The sequence below is a fragment of the Simochromis diagramma genome, unplaced genomic scaffold (assembly GCF_900408965.1).
Source record: "Simochromis diagramma unplaced genomic scaffold, fSimDia1.1 OVJJ01000717.1, whole genome shotgun sequence".
NCBI classification, from domain to species: domain Eukaryota; kingdom Metazoa; phylum Chordata; class Actinopteri; order Cichliformes; family Cichlidae; genus Simochromis; species Simochromis diagramma.
In genome coordinates this window covers 2,050,742-2,075,254 of record NW_024387503.1, presented here as the reverse complement: position 1 = coordinate 2,075,254, position 24,513 = coordinate 2,050,742, and positions in this window count along the sequence as shown.

The following is a 24,513-nucleotide window of genomic DNA, read 5'->3' as shown; positions in this document are numbered from 1 at the left end:
GATCGACATAGTGGTCGGGAGATTTGGAGTCAACAGTATCCATGACACACAACGTAACGTTCGATAATGTGTCATGCGCAAAAGCATCAGCTCTAAGAGCCGTGCTTAGAGAGTGCTTTGTAGTGAATCAGAAGAGTCGACTCCCATTGAGCGAGAGCCGGCTCCTCACTTAATTTCCTTTCACTGCTCAGCTCTCACACAGTGGCTCAGCTATGCTCCAATCCCTCCATATTGTGGCCAATCACATGCAAGGATACAGGATAATATCATTATGTGAAAAACAGAGAGGGTGAGAGACGCAACAGTCAAGTGGAGTGTGCGTCTGTCCTCTCAGTAAGTGAGTGAGACAGCAGACCGAAAGACTTTTTTGTCTCAGTCTTGGTCTCGTCTCGACTTTGTCTTAGTCTTGGTTTAGGCGGTCTTGACTACAAGTCTATCAAGTTAGCAGTATCAAGTCAGCCACCTACAACCAGAGATGGGCAGTAACGCGTTACTGTAATCCGATTACTTTTTTCAAGTAATGAGTAAAAACAAAAAATTGCAAAAACGGTAATTAGATTACCGTTACTTTCCCGTAGGAACGCTGCGTTACTGCGTTACTAAAACCGTGAGTTTTTTGCGAGAATGTCTCATGACAGTGACGTAAGCAAGTGCGACGTTCGTGACAACAGCTGTGTGCAGATCAACAATGGATAATATATCGAGTGCGGGAGAGAGTATGAGCGTGCAGCGTTTAAAGCGTGGAAGTACTGACCTTACTTTAAGTTTGATTCCATAAAAAGTGACAAAAACATTAGCATCCGTTGTGCGTGGGAAGAAAACTTCTTTTCACAGCGAAAAAAACCTCCTAAAATTCCAAGCAAGCACCGAGTGCGCAACGACGTAATGGGAAACTCACAGAGAAACTCGCGGATTCTTCCACTGACCGCTGCGGCACACCTGCACCAGGGTATACCTCCGCCTACCCTGCTCCTGCTTTACAGGTGAAAATAGAGCAAAAGGACCGCTAGACCAAAGGACTTTATTTATTTTCTGCTGTGTTTTACTTGCATCTATTTGAAAGAGTGAGTGTAAACACACAAAAAAAAAAATAATTTTATGTGCTGGAATGTGCAGAAAATAGGTTTAAATATTAAACAAATTTCTTCCAGTCAGAGAATGTTGCATATAATTAAATTTTTTGCTTGATGCATAAAGTTAAAAGAGTAAAACTAATAAAACAAGTTTTAAAAAGGGAGACTTTTCCATTTGATTACATTTTGTATGATGGATTATGTAGAAAAAGTAGAATTGGGCTGAAAGATCTATCCCTTTATCACCTATTCAGGTTGTAAATCGTGTTTTTAAAAAGTAACTAAGTAATTAATTACTTTTGAAAATAAGTAATCAGTAAAGTAACGGGATTACTTTTTGGGGGAAGTAATCAGTAATTAGTTACTGATTACTTTTTTCCAGTAACTTGACCAACACTGCCTACAACATTTTCAAGCACCTACCATCAAAGTTCAGAAACTTTTGCCAGATTCAGATTAAAGCATAGTGTCCTTTGATGTGGTCGTACCCTTCACTTGCATACTAAGGCAGTAGAGTCTGTCAGAAAATGACAATAGCAAGACAGCTCCTTAGAAAACAGAACCAGCTTAGCCCTTCATCAGATTTACACACTGTTAGACCTCTGTATTACCACCACACATTTCAAATACAATGACAGTTTCTACAGACAAAAACATGGATATGCCTTGGGCTCCCCAGTGTCACCTATTGTAGCCAACTTTTACATGGAAGAAATGGAAGTAAAGCTCTTGGCTCTTTCAAAGGGACAACGCCTAACCACAGGTACAGATACATGGATGACACCAGGATCAAAACCCAGGATGTAGAAGCATTCACTGTTTACATCAACCCAGTAGAAACATCAAGTTTACCAGGGAAGACACAAAGCATAATAGTTTGCCATTTCTGGATTGTGCCGTGCACATTGATGAGAATGGAAACCTCAGCATTGAAGTTTACCAGAAGCCCACACACACAAACCAGCACCTACTCTTTCACTCCCACAACCCTCTGGAACACAAACTTGGAGTCATCAGAACCCATCCTCCATGGGGACGTCAAGAAAAGGAACACACAAACGTAAAGAAAGCTCTAAAAACATGTGGTTATCCCAGTTGTATCCTAGTCATCAAATCAACAAAGATGCATGGGAAAAAAAGGTCAGACACCAGCTAGTGAGAAACACAAGAACAAATGGAACAACACTGTCATCCCTTATGTAGCGGGTTCATCAGAGAAACTCAAGAGAGTCTTCTCCAAGCGCAACATCCCAGTGTACTTCAGACCCAACCACACACCCAGACAAAAAATGGTTCATCCCAAGGACAAAACTTCCAAACACAAACTTAACAATGTAGTACATGCTGTGCAGTGCAGGGAGGAGTGCTTAGACCTCTAGATTGAAGAAACCAAAAAGCCACTTCATAAACGCATGGCACAACATAAAAGAGCCACTTAGATAGGACAAGACTCAGCTCTGCATCTACATCTAAAGGGTGCATATAGATGGTCATCTATGTCCACTGTGAACAACCATCTTTGGAGCGGTGGCTTATGACACCAACTGTCTGCCATCTTACAATCCAGTTTGGAGATCCCTTCCCAGGCACTTTAACGCCCACTCACATCTTGTGTCAGTTGATCTCAGTAAGTCACATGATAAAGTGAAGCAAGGTTTCACAATGCTTTCACTCGAAACCTCTCCTGATAATGACCCACACTCTTTTTCACACCTTGGCTCATGTAATGAGACACATGATCTCCAACTAGGGGTTAAAAACGTGGGACTCGCCACTGTTTGGTGTTAAGCCTCAAGAAGCTTCTCGAACGAGAGCTGGAACGTTTCCAAGAAAGATAAAGAAGTCCAGTCACTTTTCTTTCCAAACTCCTTCAATTTCCATGACCTGGATGACTGAGAACCTAGAATTCTCGAATCCAACGTCTGTCATGGATGCGTTTACAGCTCCTGAGCCTGTTTGGAGTGTTTCACTCGCTGGGCCCACGCCCTCATTTGAGGTTTGACAGCATTTTAGTAGATAAAGGTGAATGGCTTGAACATGAATTGAGCTCGGTTTGGGGAAGGCCTTGAAAGGGACTGGCAGGGCCTGGAAGATCCCCATGTACTAAATAGAAGTTAAGAAGTTAAAGAATTGAACAGGGGAGGGAGGGTGGGGCACATAAAGGAGAACGAACAGCTTGTAGAACTGGGGGAAACATATATAGATGAGAACCGGAAGGGGCGTGTTTGGAGGCGTGGTCCTGCTCCTGAAATTCAGATGCTTTATCTCCAATTAATGTTTGTTAAGTTGTTCTTTTTTAAGCCCTTTTGCTTCCTTTAGTAGTTCTTCGTTATTTTTTTAAATCACGCCTGAAGGTTTGTGATTTTGAGTGTTCCTGCTTGTTTATTATCTTATTATTCTCTCTTTTCATGGGGAAGTGCAAGTGTGGATAATTTTGTGTACTAACAACAATGATATATGGTATGCAATGTAATGCAATCCTTTTTCATTTGAAATATTGACTTAAAATAGGCTTGGTATGTTATATAAAAGTAGACTATTCAGGGGTTTTTTCTTAGTATTAAATGAAAGTGGTATAATCAGTTTTCCCCCCATTTTTAAATGCATGACTTGTCTTACCACTAGTTTAGAACTACATCCCCAGTTTATTTGTGTACATTTCACTGGCTGTAGTTAGGAGCCAAGGTCACTCCCTACTAGGATGGGTATTGTTTAGGTTTTATCCGATACCGGTGCCAAACCGGTACTTTTGAAATGGTGCCGGAACTTAAATGGTGCTCTAACTGGTGCTTAAACAATGGAAAACACAAACTTTGTACTAAAACCTCTCATGCTTAGCTGGGGTTTTTTTGTAAAAAGATAACAATGTTAGCCTTTTCTTCAGCTATGGGGCATTTATGGTATCACTCTATCAAACAAGAAGACAGCCGCATGTAACTACGACGGTGTTTGCTAGTTCACCTTACGTGCATTGATGTAATAACGTGGTTAGCCTACTCAACGTAAATTACACACGAACAACATTAAGCTACTCACGCAGAGAAGAACGGCTGATGCTGCCATCCTCACCCATCATCATTTCTGCTACACTGGCAGGGCTACGGGCCAGGACTCTCCTCTTCGTGTTTTTGGGGGATGTTGCTAACTCCGGGTCCGATAACAGGCACCACACCCGCAGTAGATGTTCTCGGTGCTCGGTCTTGCAGCAAGCTATCAAATACGGCGCATTTCTCGGCTTTTAAAAAAACGCTATGCGTCGCCAGGTGTTTCATCAGATTCGAGGTGTTACCTCCTTTGCACTGTATCAGCTTAAAGCACTTGTTGCAGGCTGCTGAGTTTGCATCTTTTGCTGTGAAGTACAGCCAGACTTTTGACCGCTTTGCCTTGGGCATTTGTAGCTCTGCTCTAAAAGAACATACGTACCTGGGCGCGCCTACTATCCTTGGAAAGGTAAAATGATTGGCTAGTGTATGACATCTCAGGGAAAAAAAGCACCGAAATAAAACACTGAAATGTGTGCTGCTTTTCGGTTTGATTACTACAGTTTATGTCAGAACAGTACCCATCCCCACTCCCTACAAGAAAAGAGTGAATTGCTTTATGCTCATTTACTCACGGAACTGGCGTTATATCCAGTAACTTCCATTCTTTCTCTTTTTGCTGGATCATTTCTCTTTTAATGTGTAACTGTAAGTACTATTGCTATTTTGTATTTAATTATGGTTTACATAAAAAACCTTATATATATATAAACAGTATGTATGTATAAAGTATGTATAAACAGTACTTTTGTTAATGGCAGGCATGTGTGCATAAACAATAGTGACCAAAAAAGGGACTAGTTAGTCTATAGTAATTTGTTGTGCATGAGAAATAAAAATTAAAGGCATAGTAAAACTAAAACAACTAAAATTTAACTGGACAGTCTTGTTGATTTCTCATCACCTGCAGCCTTCCTGTTGCCAGAGATGGATGGATTAACATGACCTTAGGTCAAGCGACTGCCTCGTGCACAGATGCTGTGTGTGTGGGCCTGACTAATGAGGGTCAACACGGACCACAGGTCACTGGGTGGAGTTCCTCTGTCTGCCTTGCAGGCTGAAGTTACCCTCTGATTATGGAAATTTATAACTGTCACTCATTCCGAAAGTCAGCCTAACAAAGATAGCTATAGCCTTCTGATTCTTGTAACAAAGCAACAGAAAATAAACAAATGAGAAAATGAATTTATTAATGAGAAACAGAATTTTCCATGTAATATTTATATGTGGAAGCTGAGAGCTAATTGAAGGCATCTTTATCTTTCTCCCTCAAGTAATTGTGTTTTTGAACCAAGACAAATTCAATCAGCTCCCCGCTGACTCAGACAAAGTCTAAAGTTTTCTCACTTTTTTTATTAAGTGGATAGCACCCCCCCAAGGTGTCCTTCACCTTCCTTGCAGTGTAAATGTCCTCCTTTATGTTCTCAACAGGAAGTCTTCCTCTCCTTCCCTGTCTGCTGCTGTCTATTTTGACACAACTCATCCCTGGGCTTGTTTTCACGACTCCCATGATGAGGATGATAAGAGCATTGTGGCAGACGTTTGAAAAAAATGGATTAAATTACCCTATGCGCAGAGGCTATGTTTCCCCATGCTGTGCTGCCTTTATCACAGCGATGTTTACATTCATTAGCACTTGTCTGAAATGTGACACAATCTCCCCCCTCCCCGTTCTCCAGCGCCGACTGCTCCTGATATCCGCCCGACTCCAGAATCCAAACAGATGCTATCAAGCAAAGAAAATGTTTTGTCTGCTTTCCATTAAGCGAAGCCCAGGGCCCAGTCAAGACTTTACTTGCCAGAGTGCACAGAAGCTTCAAGAGGGAGAACTAAAGGCATGTGCATTAGTCTCTCTTGGTTTAAAAGGGTCAATTCACCCAAATACAAAGCAGCATATTGTGCTTATCACTGTGGTATCTAAACATGTAGAAACTTTGGCATTCATTTTCCAGTCAATGGAGATACATTGGTAGTCATATAGGGGCATATTGTGATGGTAATTAATGATTTCTTTTAGCTATCAAAGATGAAATTATTGCACAGCGTACATCTTTAAAACTAGATGCACAAGTTTTTAATTATTTTGAATTTTCTCTCATTCATATAGGTAATGCTAAAACGTATGTAAAAAACATAATGTTAGCCTGCCTTACCCATTCCAAAACCAGTTTTGATGTGCGTTTGGGATCATTGTCCTGTTGGAACACCCAATTATATCCAACTGTCTAGCTGCTGATTTGAAATGAAGTTGAAGAATGTGGAAGTCATCCGCCTCCTTCATTTTTCTAATCATCTAATTGTGCATCGTACCAGTACCACTGACAGCAAAACAGCTCCAGAGCGTGATGCTACCGCCCTCATGCCAATTAGTACAGTGTTCTTAGGTTTGAAAGCCTCACCTTTGCTCCTCCAAACATACCTCTTGTCACTGTGGCCACACAGCTTTGTCATTTGTCATTTGGCTTGTCCATGTGAGCAGCTGCAACTTTCAGTCAAGCCTGAAGGTGCCTATTTTGGAGATGAGGCTGCTTTCTTAGTTGGGATACTCTCAGTTCAGAGTGATGTAAAACTCACTTGCTGTTGTTCCAGCAGTTGTCAGCTTGTGACAGGCTTGAGCCTTGGTTGTCCCTGGGCTGTTCCTGAACATCCTAACCAGTTTCTTGTCATCTGATGGTGACAGTTTGAGTCTGGTAAAGGTGTAACTTCGGGGGACATTAAACCAAACATTTACTTTTGACTCTGTGTGGATTAGAAACTAAACTAATTTCAAACCTGAGCACCCAGTTCTTATTTTTATTAAAGATGTATTCTGTATAATTATTCCACTCTGGAAAATGAACAGTTCAAAAATCATTAAAAGACACAAAGACACCTGACATTCATTCCCATAAAGAGTGAATGTAAACTTTTGACCTCGAATGTAACTAGTGTACATAAATGAATACTCTTTCAAAACTCAACAACTGTAACAATGTTACTGCTATATTATATCATGAAGGGCAGTGTAGTAAAATGTATTACAAAATATAATAATAAATAAATAGTTTATGTTAACCAAAAAGTGTATCTAAGACTGTATCTATATGGACCTGAACCTTACAACCACAAGTCTGTGCTACTTGATTAAAAAATAATTTTATTTATTTATTTTTTAGTTTATGTGTTGCCACTTCTAACAATTTCAGGTGCAATCCACCCTATAGACTCTTCTGGCTCCTCCTTTAACATAAGATTAGCAATGAAGACTAAAAACACCACAGAAATCTAAGAGATCATATAACACATAATATGATTAATAATTTCCATACTTTAGTATTTTTTCTTGATTTAAGGAGGTGTTAACAGTTTTGTCTTTATACCCAGCTAAGTTAACAATTGGCTGTAATAGTAAAGTTTGAGTACAAACACTGCAGTGTCGATATCAGGTAATTGTTGTTAGCTTCTATCATTCCAAATTAATTGTTGCATTTCTCTTGGCTGCTTCAGCGTTGTGCTGACAGTGATCTGATATTAGGTATTATTTCCATGTATATTAAAGCTCATAAAGAATTTTTGAGCAATTTTAATTTTGAGGAAAAAAATAAAATGGTTTCTCTAAAGAAAATTAAAACTCTCACCCCAGCTGCTACACACACACACACACACTTTGCTCCTCTCTGCCAAAACCCAATCTCATTCCAAGCATACCGCTGCTTTCCCCTGTATTTGATTGGACACATTGAGTCATTAAGCCCATCTGACACGAGCAATGGCCTTCCACGATCACAGTCAAATTTGGGGCCAATGCGGAGAGACGTATGGGTCTCCTTGATGAAGGGGCCGCCTGATGGTTCAAGCAGAGTGGTGGAGGTTTGCGAGGAGGGGAGGTGGTGTTGGAGGCTGTCAGCAGGCATGGACCAGGGTCACTCCACGCCTTGCCTTGTTAGATCCCCATCAGCGAAATGCTGACTGTCAGGGCACACATTGAAATAGAGGAGGGTTCCTAGTGCGCCGTCTGCTGCTCACCACCAACTTTCTGGCTCGATGGTCATGATCAAACCCGTCTGGCCAGCCCCGCAGCGATGCCTTGTGTCACTCCATTAAACAGAATGTATTACTACTTTCACGCCACGTTAAGAAGGTGACAGTGAAAGTCAACTTGACCTTGAATGCACCAGTGGCTGTAATTCCTTCTCAGATGTTTTGATCAACAAACTAATCAAATGGCTCAACAGTTTGCTTTTTAGAGGAATAAAATGACACACAGTTAATGAGGGTTTGCTGACTGACCAGTCAAGAGTCACTTTTAATGATGATTAAAAACTACTTGTGGAGAAACTGACTCATATGTTTCAATTTTTGTGTATTCCAACTTCCTATAATACAATTTATGTCTGAATAAATGCAGAGGCTTAATTGGATGCTATTATATCTGAGGTTGCATCTAAGTGACCCTCCTCCAGCTGCTGTGTCAACTGAAAGCTTTTCCATCTGCATGTCTCAGCAACTGTGTTTATCTGTTTATTGCCAAATCAAAGAGGATAAGATGCTTCTAAATATTCCATCAGCTCATAAAACCATTATCTTAGCCAAGGTAACCTGGAGTCAGAACACAAATGCCACATATCATCAGTTTCATGGCAGCACACAGTGACTTAATGGAGTTTTTGTGAACTTTTGTCTGTAAGTGCAGTAAAGAAGTTTTTTAAGCATCGTGTTTTGTCCTCCTTACGTGTGGTGGGATGACATTCGTACGCTGCAAGGGGGAACAAAAATGTGGAACCAAGTGGACAGACTCCATCAAAATAATGAAGCTCAATTTAAAAGGAAAATAATCAAGTGCCTGGCAGATCTCAAAGAGCAATATTTGGTTAGCGCTTTGTGTATTTGAACTGCAGAGCTGAGTATCAGCTGCAGAACAGCGTGCGGGGAACAGATAGAGCTCTCAGTGCTCTTTCACTCCTCTGAGAAACACTTCTTTCATCAACATCTTGTAACAGTCATAAGATAGTCACAGGAGGCTGTGCCTGTCTTGGCTGATTTTGCATAAAGCACTGGACAGGTCCCCAGTCCATCCCAGGGCAACACAGGGATACAGGCAGAATAAGAACGTTGGTTTTTTGGTTATTTGAAGTTATATTTGTTGTCAAAGTTGATGGAATTATGACCTCAAAAAGTGCCATCAGATGTTGATCTACCACTTAATACCACTGGGAAAACTGGTATTATGCCAGCTGGTGGCAATGGGTTCCTTTTTCAGCATGACAAGTATCCTATCCACACTCCCAGGAACACACAATAGGACACTATCAGTCATAGACTGGCCTCCCCAAAGCCTGTTCCTATCTATAATTATCCCACATACTGGCTTTCAAACTCATTAGAATTGTACAAACTGTAGTGCAGTGTTTGCATGTTTCTATAAATTTTCCTAGCAAAAGATAAAGAAGTGTTGTATGGTTCAATTCTTTTGAAAAACACTGTATATTTTTTTTAATATAATATACATTTTAATATGTAATTTGTCATTTTGTCATTTTATATATGTGCAAGGGTTCAGTCTAGTATTAGTAGAATTAGTCTCTATTAGTAGTAATAAAAATATTGAGTGCATCTCTAACAATTTGAATCCTGGTGGACGGCCACCGTGTCACCTTTTCTGAGGCAGTCAACATGCAAAAAGAAAATTATTATTTACATCAGTATTGTGCTGACAAGCTGCCTTAAGCATCAGAAATAAAGGCCTGCTAGATGGAATAATGGCATGCGCATCCACCCATTCGTCTTCCTCTGGTTACCCAGTTCAGGGTCAGTGGTACACACTGGACAGGCTGTCAGTCTGTCACTAAAACACAGAGACAGTCAGTTTCACATTAGGGGTGCTTAGCTTCACATTATAAACGATATACGATAGAAACGATATAAATTTGGCCAACGATAGAGATTTTGACTATACCGCTCTATCGCGATAGCGCATGTTGATGATGTCATCAAGCCGCGCCAGTTTTGGTCGAAAGCATCGCAGCGGCTACAACCATTATCATCTGCAACTTGTGCCTAGAGTCATAGCAAAGAGATGAAGCACTTTTGAAATATGGGGAAAGCCAAAAACTGCGCTTCCTCCACTTCCGTAACATTGATTCATTAATGTTGAATTCTCTCGCAGCTGCTCTATGTTGCAGTATATTAATAACTAACCTCGTATTGTGGATGAATGATCTCAGTTCTCCTGACTGAAGTTTGGCCCGTGTATAGCATCCTGCTATGCGATTGCGTTTGTCTCTGACCACCAGAATCCCTCACGTTAACTTTTATCGAGTGGAAAAAAGTTGGCGTTCATCCTCCAGCTTCACTGTGCTAATGTTATGCTAACATAGCTGTGTCACTAGCAATCACGTAGCACAACATTATATACCAGTTAGTCCAACTTCAGTAACCCTACAAACGTCACTGCTGTTTAGTTTTCTGTCTTCATTTATGTTGGAAGTGGCAGCAGAGCTGTACGTTTTAATTAGTTTCAAAAATCTCTCAGTCAGAACATGATATGTCATGTTTAGGTGGAAACTAGCGAGCTAACTTCCTGTTAACTTGTAACTCCGTTAAATTTAATAACTTCTGTTTTCATGGATGCCTGGATGTTAAACTTAATTGTTACACCTGGTAAAGCAGCAACGCTGATGATTTTATTAAAGGTTAAAGAATTTAGACAGTTTTTAACTCTCAGTGTTTGTTTGACTTTGGGACCTGAAGGGACCCAGATTACTCCGCGAAGCTCCTCACCACGGCAGCCGTAATGCTCTGACAATCCATCAAGCAATGCGGCTTACCAAAGTTGTAATAAAAATTTTTTAACAGATTTCTGCACGCCCAAATTGGTTCGAGGTCAGTAAGCACAACCAGAATTCATACATAAGGCACATGCTCGATTTTTGAGAAAATTAAAGGATTTTAAGTGTGCTTTATAGTGTGGAAAATAAGTTATACAGAAGAAAAGAATATATCGCGATATATATCGTTACCGCACATGCTTCAAATTATATCGCGATATGAATTTTAGGCCATATCGCCCAGCCCTACTTCACATACATATAAATTGTGAAAGTATGATTAAAATATCAGTTTAGAATGCTTAACTAACCTCCCCCCATGCATGTCTTTGGACGTACCCATAGAGAACATGCAAACTACACAGACTTCACACCCACAACCTTCTTGCTGCAAGACGCTAACCACTGCACCACTGTGACACTAAATGATTTCATTTTTAAAAACCTGTTCTTTTCCTAGTTTTAAGAAAGCCAAAAAAAACCCCAAACAAAAGAAAACCTTACCATATGCAATGAAATTTTGCCTGCTTCATCATGTTAGTTCACGCTGTCTCACTGGTTAAGATGCAACCACTGTGCCTTAATGACAGTGAAAGTTTTGAAACCGACTGGAGCTTGTTAAACTGTATAGATTTACCGAATTCACTGCTGAGTGAGGTATCCCTGACTGATGGGTCGTGTGATCTCAGCAGTAGGACAACAAAAGCCAAGAAGCCAAGATCCAGTAATACTTTGTGGTTGGTAGGCAGCTGAATCATGGTTATGTTAGAGCCAGTAAAACCACAAGCCTAAAGACAACCTGACTGCTTTTCCACCACTGCATTTACATGCAGGATCTAATGACCGACTCACTTTGCAAATTCCCCCGATGACAGCCAGCTCCTGATAAGTTAAAGACCCCACTGCTTCTGTGTGTGTGCCAAGGCAACGAAACCAGAGAGCGCTCAGCCTCTGTGCACAGGTGGCAGATCAGGCCATGGCCCTCTTGCCACAGATTTGGCAACATACTGAATCAAAGTGTCTCCTGGACAGAATTAGTCAGCACCTAAGCACCTAGATGAATGATTCATGTGTGGTTGCTTTGTCACCTGCCATTTATCTGCAGATACTACTGGAAAAACATTGTGTACTTTATGTTTTACAACACAGGATTGAGTGAGTCATTCTGCCCTGTAAGGGACAGATGTGTAAGTCTTCATCCTGCTAGTGTGACGTGTTATACAGCAAATAACATCATCTGTTGTGATGCTGTATATGCTTGCACTATTCTGGGCCAGTCAAGCTAATTAAAACATGGAAATATAAGTGAATGTTCTCCTTTTTAAAAATGTGTCTGTTGAAATGTCTTTTGTTTAACAGTTTCTGATTAAATAAAGATTTACTCAGTTGCATTTATTATAATCAGCGTGTCAATATATGCGTTTTCAGACATTTTTAGAACGATTTTATCCCTTAGGAAATTCAGCATGGTACTGAGCAGTATCAGCCTTCAGTCTGAACACTGGAGTTATGCCACTGGTAAGAAAGAAAAGAAGAAAAAATCAGGATTAAAGTGAATGGCAAATCCTCTCAAAAAATCTGATTATTATCTTGCAGTTGTATGCCTCCGTCAAGCCGCAGTTCACGCCGATGTCTGTGTAGCTGCATAGCGCATGCAGTGAAAAGTGAAGACATTTGATAGGGAAGCATTTATTAAAGTATTTTTGAAGATAATTATGATCTTGCTGTTAAACTTTGCAGTTCTGGATATAAAATATTATATATAACAATAAGAACTATATAACAAATTGAAACTCAAAGAGTCAAAGTTGAATAAAGTTTCAAGACAAAAAAACAAAGGTGAGATGGGATGGATAGCTTAACATAACACCCCCTGCTGTAGTTGTTACCAGCCTGGAGGCATAAAAAGAGGATCCATCGACAAAAACTGTTATGTTGTTCATTGTTCCTCTGATTTTTGTGTTTGTGTGTCTTGATGTTGAAAATGCATCATGCTAATGTAAATGATGAGTCGATGAACATTCATGATGTAAAAATTCTCTGAAAACGTTTAAATTCTCAAGTTTTACATATTAAGCTGCTTCCATGCTGAAAGTGATTTGCTTCTCGTGCATCACATTTGAAGCTGACTGCCAGTCGATTCCAGACTTTTGTTGCCTAGGTAACCTTCTAATGTATTTACCAATAGGTCATGTGCCAGTGACAGGTATTCTTCACTCTCATTGGTTGGCCTCCCATTTAATTTGCCCGGAAGTTGAGGAAAGTTTCTTTAAGGTCCCGCCCACTTCCAGGAGGTTATTTTGCTTCTAGTTACGTGAAATCGGGGAATGCCCTTCACTTTCTGTGCTTTCTGGTTGCCACATCGCTGTGAATCACTTCCAGTATATATGCAGCTTTGCTCATTCCTATGAAAAAAAACATGTGGTTGTGTTTTATTTAAGTGGAGAGAAATAATTGAGGAATTCTACCTAAAAATGTTTTTTACTGTACAAATGCCAATAAATTAGAAATAATTGACAATGCAGCTTTTATGTGGGGTGACCCTTGAAGGCTTAACCTGCATGTTATTGATAACACACACTACTTAATTTTATTGCGTCAAGAGAAGAAGAATGCAGTTAGTTTGCATATTGGTGAAATTAAACCTGATCCAGACAGGAAGCCAACCACTTTGACAAGTAGAAGGCATGATTATCCATACTCACTATAAATGTCCTGATAAAAAGCCTGTAGTTGTACCTTCTGCAGACTGCCACTAGATGTGTATACTGACAAACAAGAAAAAGACTGCAAAGCTGCGTGCTCTACTACCATCACAAAGCGCTGAACACAGAAAATCTCTTTTTTTAGTACCATGATGAAAGACGTGATTAATACGATCTGCGGCTGACTTGGACTGGGCTCCTGTAACCATACCTTGAACACATGTTTTTGCTGAGGAGTTGAAAGACGGCACTCTCAGGGCCAGAACTGACTGCCTCCAACCTTGAGGAGACATTACTCTGATTTACTTCTTCTCTCAAATCTGTCGCAACTGTTTTATGCATAAAGGCTAGGGGAGAGAGGGTTAACATGGAGAGTTCACAGGGGAAACACACAGAGACACAGAGAGGAGCCCCAGCATTGTTTATTTTCACAGAAACATTCCAGAAGTTGACAGCTATTCCCTTGTCTGGGAAGCTGAATTGCAGTGCAATTTTCCAGACTCCAGACACAGTGTGTGAACTCCCGCTAAAGCTCGTCTGAGACAGCAGAGAATGACTCTCTTATTCACATGTACACTCTGGTGATAGTGACTGAATACCAACCAGAAATAGTTAAAGAGCTTAAGTCATTGGAAGGTTGGAGATTAGAGAAGAAGATTAGAGATATGCAAAAGAAAAAGCCTTTTTTCTCATCCCAGCGTGCTTTCCTGAAGAGGCAAAACAAGACACATTAACATATTTCCATGCCTGCCAGAGAGAGTTGACTTGAGATCTATATTTGAATTCTAGGGTAGCTTTCCAGCGTTTGCTCTCCACATGGCTGCTGCACCAGGCTCTCTAGAAATGTCAAGGTAACCCGATCGTCACACACTCGATTCCAGTAACGCTTCCATTAACGACTGGGAAGAGGATCCTCAAGCTGACCCCAACAAAAAGAGCCCCAAATTAGCATACGTATTTAGAGCATGGTCTTTGGTTGCACGAAGATGTTTCACAAGATTCACGCCCAAGTTCTCGCACCATGTTCACTGATCTGATGCAAACTAGAGTAAGGCATGCATCTTTGCACCAATGTGCATTTAAAATGGGGAAATGGTGTGAAAAAAGTTTTTGTTTTCTTGCTTCAAGTTAGGTAAGATGACTCAACCCTCAAACCATGTTGTCATTCTCCAAGTATTCATATCTTATTGCAGTTGTTGCCTGTTGTACTTTTGTTTCCACTGTCCCTCTCTTGCTTTGGAGTCAAGCTGAGGGAAATGAATTTCAGCAGCTCCAGGAGTAGGTGCCATTTCATCTAGAGACAAGTAAAAACTAGTACCCACGATTGGTCTCAGCTACAAAAAGAAACAAACAAACAAGCAAAAAAAGGTATCAGTCACCACCATTTAACTTTTATGGGAATCTATCAACACTCTTGATTTCTCAACAATCCATGTATGAAGTGAGTCATTGGAAAGTGTAATGATTTGAACGAGTTTGACAAGGGCCATACTGTGATATCCAGACAACCAGGTCAGAGCATCTCCAAAACTGCAGCTCTTGTGGGGTATTCCCGGTCTGCAGTGGTCAGTATCCATCAAAAGTGGTCCCAGAAAGGAATTGGGGTGAACTAGTGACAGGATCATTGGTGGCCAAGGCTCACTGATGCACGTGGAGAGCAAAGCCTGATCCAACAGACGAGCTACTGTAGCTCAAATTGTCAAAAAAAAAAAAAAAAAAAAAGGATTCTGGTTCTGAAAGAAAGCTGTAGGAATACACAGAGCATTAAAGTTTGTTGTGGATGAAGTTGCATAGCTGCAGACCATTAATGGGTATATGAGCATCAGAACTGGACCATGGAGCAAAGGAAGTCTGGTCTGATGAATCACGTTTTCTTCTCCATCACGTCGATGGCCGGGCTACCTGAAGAGCACCTGGCAGCAGGATGCACCGTGGAAAGAAGCCAAGACAGCGTCAGGCACTGCGATGCTTTGGGCAATGTTCTGCTTGGATACTCTACATCTTGTTGCCAGATACCACAGCACACCTTCAGGGTTCTAGTGGACTCTATCAATGGGTTGGGCCTACTTTGGCAACAAAAGAGGGGCTTACAGAATATTAGGCAGGTGGTTATAGTGTTATGCCTGATCAGTGTGTAGTAGTCATAATGTTCAGAACCTTCAGGTACAAAGCAAAAAATGTGTTGCTGTTGTTTTAGCTTTAGTTCTTTTTTATTTTTTTATTTTGGAAAGGTAATGTTTTATATTTGGAAGGCTAATGTAATGCTAATGATATAGCTAAAGAGACAAATATCACTTATCTTATTTTCATCCAGAAAAATTAAGCAGCATCATAACAAGCAGCAACATTGTTTTTGTATGGATTAAACAGACACCAGATGTGCTGGTTTACCTCTGTATGTACCCAAGGAAAGCTAAAGAATTACCACAAAACAGCTTGATTTTGCTTTAAATGCACTAAACAGATTTGGAACTGACTGATCTTTAATCTCCAATCCATCTCTTTGACCTTTCATGAACATGTTTTCCAGATATTAAACTGCTGCTTTGAAAATCTTTAGTTTGTCCTGTGCGCTATTAAAAAAAGACCAATCCTATTTTTTCTAAATAATGGAACATTTTCGAGTTTATTTGCAGCAATCCAGCGAATGCATTCGTCAGGTTGCACAGTGTCTCTCAGAATACCCCCGAGGAGGAACATTCAGAGAAAAAAATCTCTCATTTCCTGAAAATTTAAATATATCTTCCAATTTGAAGTTACTTTTGAGGCACTTTAAGGTGAGAAGGGATGTGCAGTTGCTGGCTAAGTAATGATGCAAGCATGATGCAAGAGAGAAAATAGTGCAGGCTCACACATAAAGATAGCTGCCGGTATGCTACGTTGCTGAGGTTGAGGGGGTCAAACAATTAATCCACATTTCCCTGTGGGCTCAGTGTTTTCACAGGATGGAGCCATACCCCCTGTGCATCATCCAAATGTTCACTACTGTCTTGAACGTCAATGACGTATAATCACGAGGGACATAAACATTCTGACCTCTGGACTCTCATGTCTCCTGGTCAATCACAGTATGTCTAAATATATGTTTCAGTATATATCCATTATGGCCACCATCTGGAAAACTCAAGTAGCGTGCTGCTGATTTATGCTTGCTATCAACAGACTCCCCCAGCTTTGCTCCTCATGCAGAAGTGGTTGTGGACTTAGCAACGGAAAAGGAACATTATCAGCAGACTATTAAATAGCGTTCAGCCAACAGGAGGTGGTAAGAAAGAAACAAAGGCTTGTCTTAAGGCAAGCTGGTAGGAAATGTTTTCTTTTTCAAAGTGTGTTATACCCCCTGGTGACAAAAAAAGAGAGACCAGAAAGAAAGAGGGTAAGTTTTTTAAAAGGACGAAAAAAGTTTACTCAGCCCCAGGTGCAGGGTGTCCCCTGCTGATGTCTTTTCACAAACACTTTGTTCATTTGTCTGGTTGATGGGGTGGCTGGACAGCTTACTGGACGGCTGCCTGGTCACTGGGCCAGTTCCCGAATAAAACATCAAACTCAGCTAACATGAACTGCTTCCCCATCCTTTCTACCCCCCTTCATCTCTTCCTGGCCACATATTGCATTGCCATGTAGTGTGGCAAATCATGGTGGGGACTTTGCATGAAGTTACTGTAACATAATTTATGTTTTTGCTGTTATCTGCCATTGCTATTGTAGGCCACACAACTATTTTGGCTCAATAGAGGATGTACACCAAGTGCCAATGTGCTTCCCAAATATCTGTTAACCAGTAAGTGTACGCCACCTCTGGACACCGCGTCTGTCTGGCCAAAGCCCCAAGGGCTCAGCAGGCATTGCGTCTCGATGCTGGCACAGACACGCCATTCTCTGTTTGAATCTCCAGTTTCAAAGAGAACTTGCTCGCCGTAAGCCGTCTCCTCTCATTGTTTGCCGATGTTGCAGCTGGATAGGGGGTTTGGAAAAGTGTGTTACCAGCCCTTCCCAATCATCCTCCCACAGTTCCAACTGACAGCAGCTCCAGCAGAGAGTGGTTGCTGCCATCTTCACTTACAGTTCTTGTGAATGTTCCATAGTTAACGGCCCTCTATTGAAGGTTCTGTTCAGCTCAGATCAGCAGGGGTCAATTAATGAGCGGCCCCTGACCATCAGATCCCAATTATGGCTTTCAGAGCACTGCGCCGTGTGCCCCTCAAATACCCAGCTCCATTTGCCTGATAATTGTGTAATTAGAGTCTGTATCAATAATTGAAGCACCAAGAAAGACATGCATTATTCTTCTGTTTGCCTTATTTGCTAAATTGCGGCAACATTTTTACTAATGATGAACTGAGGCTCGCAGCTATCTGCATTATTTATCATAAATTACCAAAGCCTCTCATATCACTAACTTTAATGTTTTACCACCCACAGGAGAGGTCTCATTTGTTACCAAACACTGTGTTCTGCACTTTTTACATAGCTGCAGCATTCAGTCTGCACAGATAGTGTTTAATAACATAATCATTAGAATGAAAGATTATATCTACGTAACATATACATTACACATTATACATATATTAACATATACACTGGATGTATTATAAGCAAGAAGAGGTCATCACATGCTACCAGTGACCATGACAACACACGTATGTGGATTTTTTCTCTTTTTTCAAATTATAGGAATTTGGCATATGAGTGAGGCTCTTGCATGTCCTGGGAAGAGCTATGGGTTATAGCCTTCACATGTGAAACCCAGCCTGTTGCTCTTTTCAAAAGACCTTGAGACATTTCACTAGTAAGCGCTCCCTCCGAACACAATGCCTGATTTTACTTTGGTCGTCTCTCCAACCTGTGTCCTATGACAGTCTTCCCCAATCATGATGTCAATAAACGCACGCCTCTGCCCTTGTTTTCTTTCTGTATCATAAATGTTTGACAAGACAGGCTTATTAAGGGAGAGGAATGTTATTTTTCCACTTTTCAGACTTCCTCAGGTACATTGTCTGTCACCATCCTTTCAATAAATAATGGATTGTAGCACCATTTCCCACACAGCCTCATGACATAAATATGAACACACCTTTGACTTGACATGGGGTAATGAGACATTTGACAGCTGTGACAGTCGTATAGCTGATGGTGCTGCAGTCACACTATAGTTTGGTACAGTATGCTATGCAATCAAAATCTTGAATAGACATGCCACGAAAGTGAATTCCACAAATCAGCACAGGAAATTTCACCACAACTGTCCATAACAAATTGCATATGGCGTGCTAAGCTTATCTTTGGGATATGTGGAAGTCAAACCACAGTCTGGAGAGAGAGAGTAATTAATTCTAATTGGGATATTTTTGCAGGACTGGAGAATGACTAAGTAAATGCTACTCTGGAGCAATGTTTTTGATGGAGCCTGAGCCGCATATGCTGTACTCAGGAGCACATCTGTGCCCAGTGCCCACAGAGAAATCCCCTGGCAGAAAACACTTCAATACTGCAAGGAAGCGGGGGGTAGGTGGGGGGGTGAGACACCGTGAGCATTATTATGCCAGCAGGCAACAAATATCCATCCTAATTGCTCCACAATTGTATTAAACTAGCTATTATGTAGCAATTAAATTTGTTTAAGCCCCAGCTCCAGTTACAGGTTTCAGCGTGGCTAATTAAAAACAAGGGAGCAGGAAAACCCCAGGCAGAAGCTTTCCCTAAGCTGGAGCTCCAGCTCCCCTGTCACGACTGCATTTAGAGTGTCAATCACAGCAGAGTCAGAGACAAGTCATTCAGGCAGCCTTTTTGATTCAACCTTTTCACTCCCATAAACCCTTTATCTAGACCTCCTCTGCACAGTTCCAATTATCCCAAAGTGGCGTGCGTTTGCGTTCAGCTGAAAGAGAGGAGGCCAGGCTTTCCAATATCCTGCCCTGCTCTTGTGTTGTACATTGCCCAAGTTAAAGCACGTGAATCACGTGTCCCGTACATATACATTATGATTAGACTCAATTTAGTCCTGGTGAAAAAGTGCCAACAGCAAAACATTCGAAACAGAGCAATCTGTGGTATGCTTCCCATTGCACCATCTGCAGTAGTGTTCTGTAATGAAGGTCCGTTTTAGTGTGTTTTGGACCCAGTCCAGCTACGCTGAGCCTGCTTCTGCCTTCCCACTCAGGTCGTTACAGGTGAGATGCAAACTGATGAACACACAGAGTGCAATAATGAGCCATGAAATGAAAGGGAAATTAATTGGACCCCAATAAAGAAAAGATTAACAGAGATGGATTATCCAGTCTGCTTGACTGTTTTAGGCAGATTTTTAAATGGTTGCTCTGAACTGAAATTAGTATAATTTATCGCATCAGCTTCTAAGACTCCATGCTACATAAACAACTCTGCGATACTTTTCAAAAAGTAGCATAGAGTTGCACAAGTCACTTAAATCAGTTGTGTTCTTGAGAAAAAACTAATTTTACTTTTATTTATTTACCAGTCAAATTACCTGGAACGTGACTTTTGTTACTTGGCTAATAGAACTGTTAAATAGTTTATGGAGCAACATTCGTACTGACAGATATTTTAGTTTATCCTTTTAGTTCTGTCTATGCTCGCATCATTAAATTCAATTTAATTCAGTTTTATTTATACAGCGCCAAATCACAACAACAGTCATCTCAAGCCGCTTTATATTGTAAGGTAGACGCTACAATAATACATACAGAGAAAAACCCAACAATCATATGACCCCCTATGAACAAGCACTTTGGTAACAGTGGGAAGGAAAAACTCCCTTTTAACAGAAAGAAACCTCTGGTAGAACCAGACTCAGGGAGGGGCGGCCATCTGCTGTGACCCCATTCAGATATTCAAATATTTTGCTCTTTAGCTTGTACCGGTTTCATTTTAACTAGTAGCTAGTAACTTTAGCTAGTAACTGTTTATTCTCCTATTTAGTGCTGGTTTTGAGCATAATATTAGCATTATTAGTTGCTCTTACATAATTTCTACACACCTCGCAGCATTTAAATTGAGCATTTACATATTTGATACATTACATTAGGTGTTACTAAGGCAACATTGCCTTAGCCCCACACACCCTGTCCTCACAGTGAAGGCTGTACACATGATTCTTCTCTAATGCTAACAATGGATGTTGACATGTTAGCCCTGAGTTAGCCAGAGTTGCAGGGGGTTAACTGTATTCACTTATCCACTTACCATCTCCAGCACAAAATATCGCTAGCTTGTAACTCCAGTGAATAAACCTTATTTAAACTAATATACCATGCATCTGAGTTATAACTGTTTCTCTACAGTACTGTGGACTGACTCACAATGGGCCGATGTACATAAAAAAGTTCCCCTTCCAGCTGCAGGTCATCAGGATTACTGTAGTCTATGAATCTCACATTGACCAGAATTCTGGTGGAGCGGGACTAGAGCTTTACAATTGATGTATTTAGTGCAGTTGCAATGGCAGGAAAACACAACAGCCTTCTTAAACTCTAACACCCTTAAGCACAATGACAAAATACAAAGAGTTAAGTGAAATTGCTTGGCCTGCTAAAGTAGTTCACTAGTAGCATAATTAGGTAATTAAACCTCAAGACATTTAATGGCCATTCATGAAAGTGCAAAGCATCTCAAATCTACCTTAGACAGCAGTTCCAGCTATCATGCAATCAGCACAGTTTGCCTTTTGCATGGAGGCAATAATGAGTTCATATTTACAGTCTCATAAAATCGTCATTGCTTCGAAGCACTGGACAAGTATTGTGCAGTGTGTTTCGTACACTGTATGGATTTTAATCTGCTTGCCAGAAGTAAAAACATGAGTGATTATGTCTCACTATGCTAACTATACTTTCTTCTCACTATCTTTGCATGATTTGGCTCCAAACTTCCAAGTTTGTTTTCAGGGGGATATATGCAAGAAATGTCCCTCAATCTTTACGAAACCACAGTTTCTCTGTAGCCTTGACTGAAAGTGACAGCGTGGAAGTGCCAGAATGGAAAGGAATTTGTTGAGGAGAAGGAGATGCCAATCACAGAAAATAAACACAGCGATCCCATGCTGCATGGAAAAATACATTTCAAATGGAGTTTGTTATATGCTCTATTCGGTGGCTAGTTTGAGGGGAAAAAACATCATGTTTTAAACATCTTTTTAATCACCAAGATGGTAATTAAGCTGCATAATTTGTGTTCTAATTTAACATTTTAGTTAATTCAGTGCAGTCAAGAAGTACAGTTTAGTGTTGGCCTATCACAGTGCATTCATCTTCATACTGCAGAAAATGCAAATGCATATTAGAATTAAAATTAAACTAGTATTGGCTAGAACATGAACCTCTCCGATTGATACTGGTCTGCAGCTCCGGAAGGGATCATTGTGCCGTGCAGAAGTTTCATGTCAACATGGGAAATTCACTCTCGGATTAGACGCTAATACTTGCGTCTGCTGCTGCTGCTGACGGACATGAAGTTTAGATGCCTCCTTCCCCTCCCCTCCTTTGTCATTACTGTTTTTGGTATTGATTGCCTGCTGCCTCTTAAATTATGCATTCTGCAGCTTGGTTCGGAGGTGCTCCCAGGTGGGTTTGTCAAAGGAAGGAGACACATGTAGTCGGGCACTGTGGCTGGGACGTCAGAAATCCATACAGGTCACAATCATGTCACCCCATCAGTTTTAATCAGCCGAGCCTGAATGCAAGCTGGTGACAGGGCTTAGAGGTATAAGAGATGTGCCTCTGCTGCTCCCCCGACACGCAAGCTCTGGTTCAATACTACTGGATGCCACTGACAGAGATTCATTATCATCAGTATGTGGCTCGCAGCTGAGCTGGATGATGAGACATATACTGGTCTGGGCCTGTTTGACAGTGTGTTCCCACGCCATGGTGCAATTTTAGCTTGATGGGTTTATCGGCGTCTTCATCACTGTTTCCCGGTTTTTACATTGGGTGTAATGATGCATTGTGTTACTGTACTGCGGTTTTCTCGTATGGTCAAGATTGTTTTAAAAGTTGACAGTTATTTCCCAAAGTCTTAAACTGCAAACGTTGAGGTGTGCCTACAGTGATGATTGCAGCTCCGTTAGCTTTGAGCTAAATGTTGACATTAGCATGCTAACCTGCCCAGGAAAATGGACGGTTACTCGCTGTTAGTAGGTTAAAAGCTAGCTGTAAGTTGTGGCAACACAGAAAGCCTTAAAAATGCATTTTTAATGATGCTTAATGGTTCTGATTTAACAGTAGCCTTCTACGTTTATCAGTTGTGCTAGTGTAGCAGCTAGTGTCACATGTGTAGCTAACACCCAGAACATATTTTTAGGCACCAGGTTTCTTTTTCACAATTTTGCATCTGTAACTTCAGTCATTGTGCATTGTGTATATAGCAGAAGTTTTGTGTAGCCTATGTGTATATAGTACGGTGACCAACAGTCCTCTTTTCCCCAGACATGTCCACTTTTCACGTTCTGTCCGGGGCGTCCGGGGGAATTTTCGAGTTTGATGAAAATGTCCGGGTTTTCCTACAGAGGACTCATATGTGTGACGTCATCCCCGAGCTGCTGCTTTGTGAGTTGTTGTTCTGCGCTCACACAGGAGAGACAGCGAAATTTCCCTCGTACTGCCCCGGTACTGGTAAATTTTCTTATACAGGTGAGGCCTTATTTCTGTACCATTATTTAATTCGAGGTATTTAAGTTATTTTTTTGCCCTTGTTGACCTATAAAAGCCTATGTGACATTTTTTGTTTCACCTTTCATTAACCGCACAGAGAAGGCATCGTTTAAATATGTTAAAATTTTCTTTAAGCCAATAGTATTATTAAAGTTCTTCGTGACGGGGCCAAGTGTCCTCTTTTTTGGAAATCAAAATATGGTCACCATAGTATATAGTATACCAAATCTGATTGCTTCTTATATATGTGGAGAAACACTCACTGCTTCTGATATGCTACTAAAAGAAGCTGCTCATGCTTTTACCTGTAGACAAAGGGCTACATGTGAGGGAGTGCCCTCAACCACAAATAATGTGTGAGGGCAGTCTCCGATTCACTCGCTGGGCCCATGTCCTCATTTTAGGTTTGACAGCGTTTCAGTAGATAAAGGTGAATGGCTTGGACTTGAATTGAGATGCAGTTTGGGGAAGGCCTCGAAGGGGAGTGGTGGCAGCTCCTGGGCCCGGCAGATCTCCATGTACTGAATAGAAGGGAGGAAGTTAAAGAATTGGAAAGGGGAGGGATGGCGGGGCACGTAAACGAGAACGAACAGCTTGTACAACTGGGGGAAACATATATAGATGAGAACCGGAACGAGCACGTTTGGAGGCGTGGTCCAAATACTTTATCTCTAAACAGCGCTCATAGGTGTGGTTAGTGTTCCGTATGAAGTTCAGCTTTTTCAGCTTCATTCTTTTTAACAGTAAAACCCATTTTGTGCTTGAGCAACTTGTTAGTAAATCTGGCCCAAGGAGTTAGTTGTGTCGGTAGTCAGATTTCAGATGCCAAATCACTGGAGAAAATCAAACTTTGAGCCGCTCACAGGGCTGAGATACAAAATGTGTTAAGAAATCTAAAGGTAAGTTTCATCCACATGGAACTTGATCCTCCTATAAACTCCAAAGGCAGAATGAATCATCTGTGGGACCTTGAATGTCAGTAGAAAATTTCATGGCAATCCAACTTGTAGATGCTGAGATGCCTGGTCCTGAGTAAATGAATGACTACTACTTCATGGTGTGGAAACCAAAAGAATTTCCAACAATAATTTATCTTCTGGCTGTTTTTTTCTTCTTCTCTGGCTCATTGCATGAACAAGACAATTACCCTGCAATACAAACTCCATGATCCTTGTAAACAAATGGAGGGTCATGACACCGCAATCAATGGATGCGTGGTG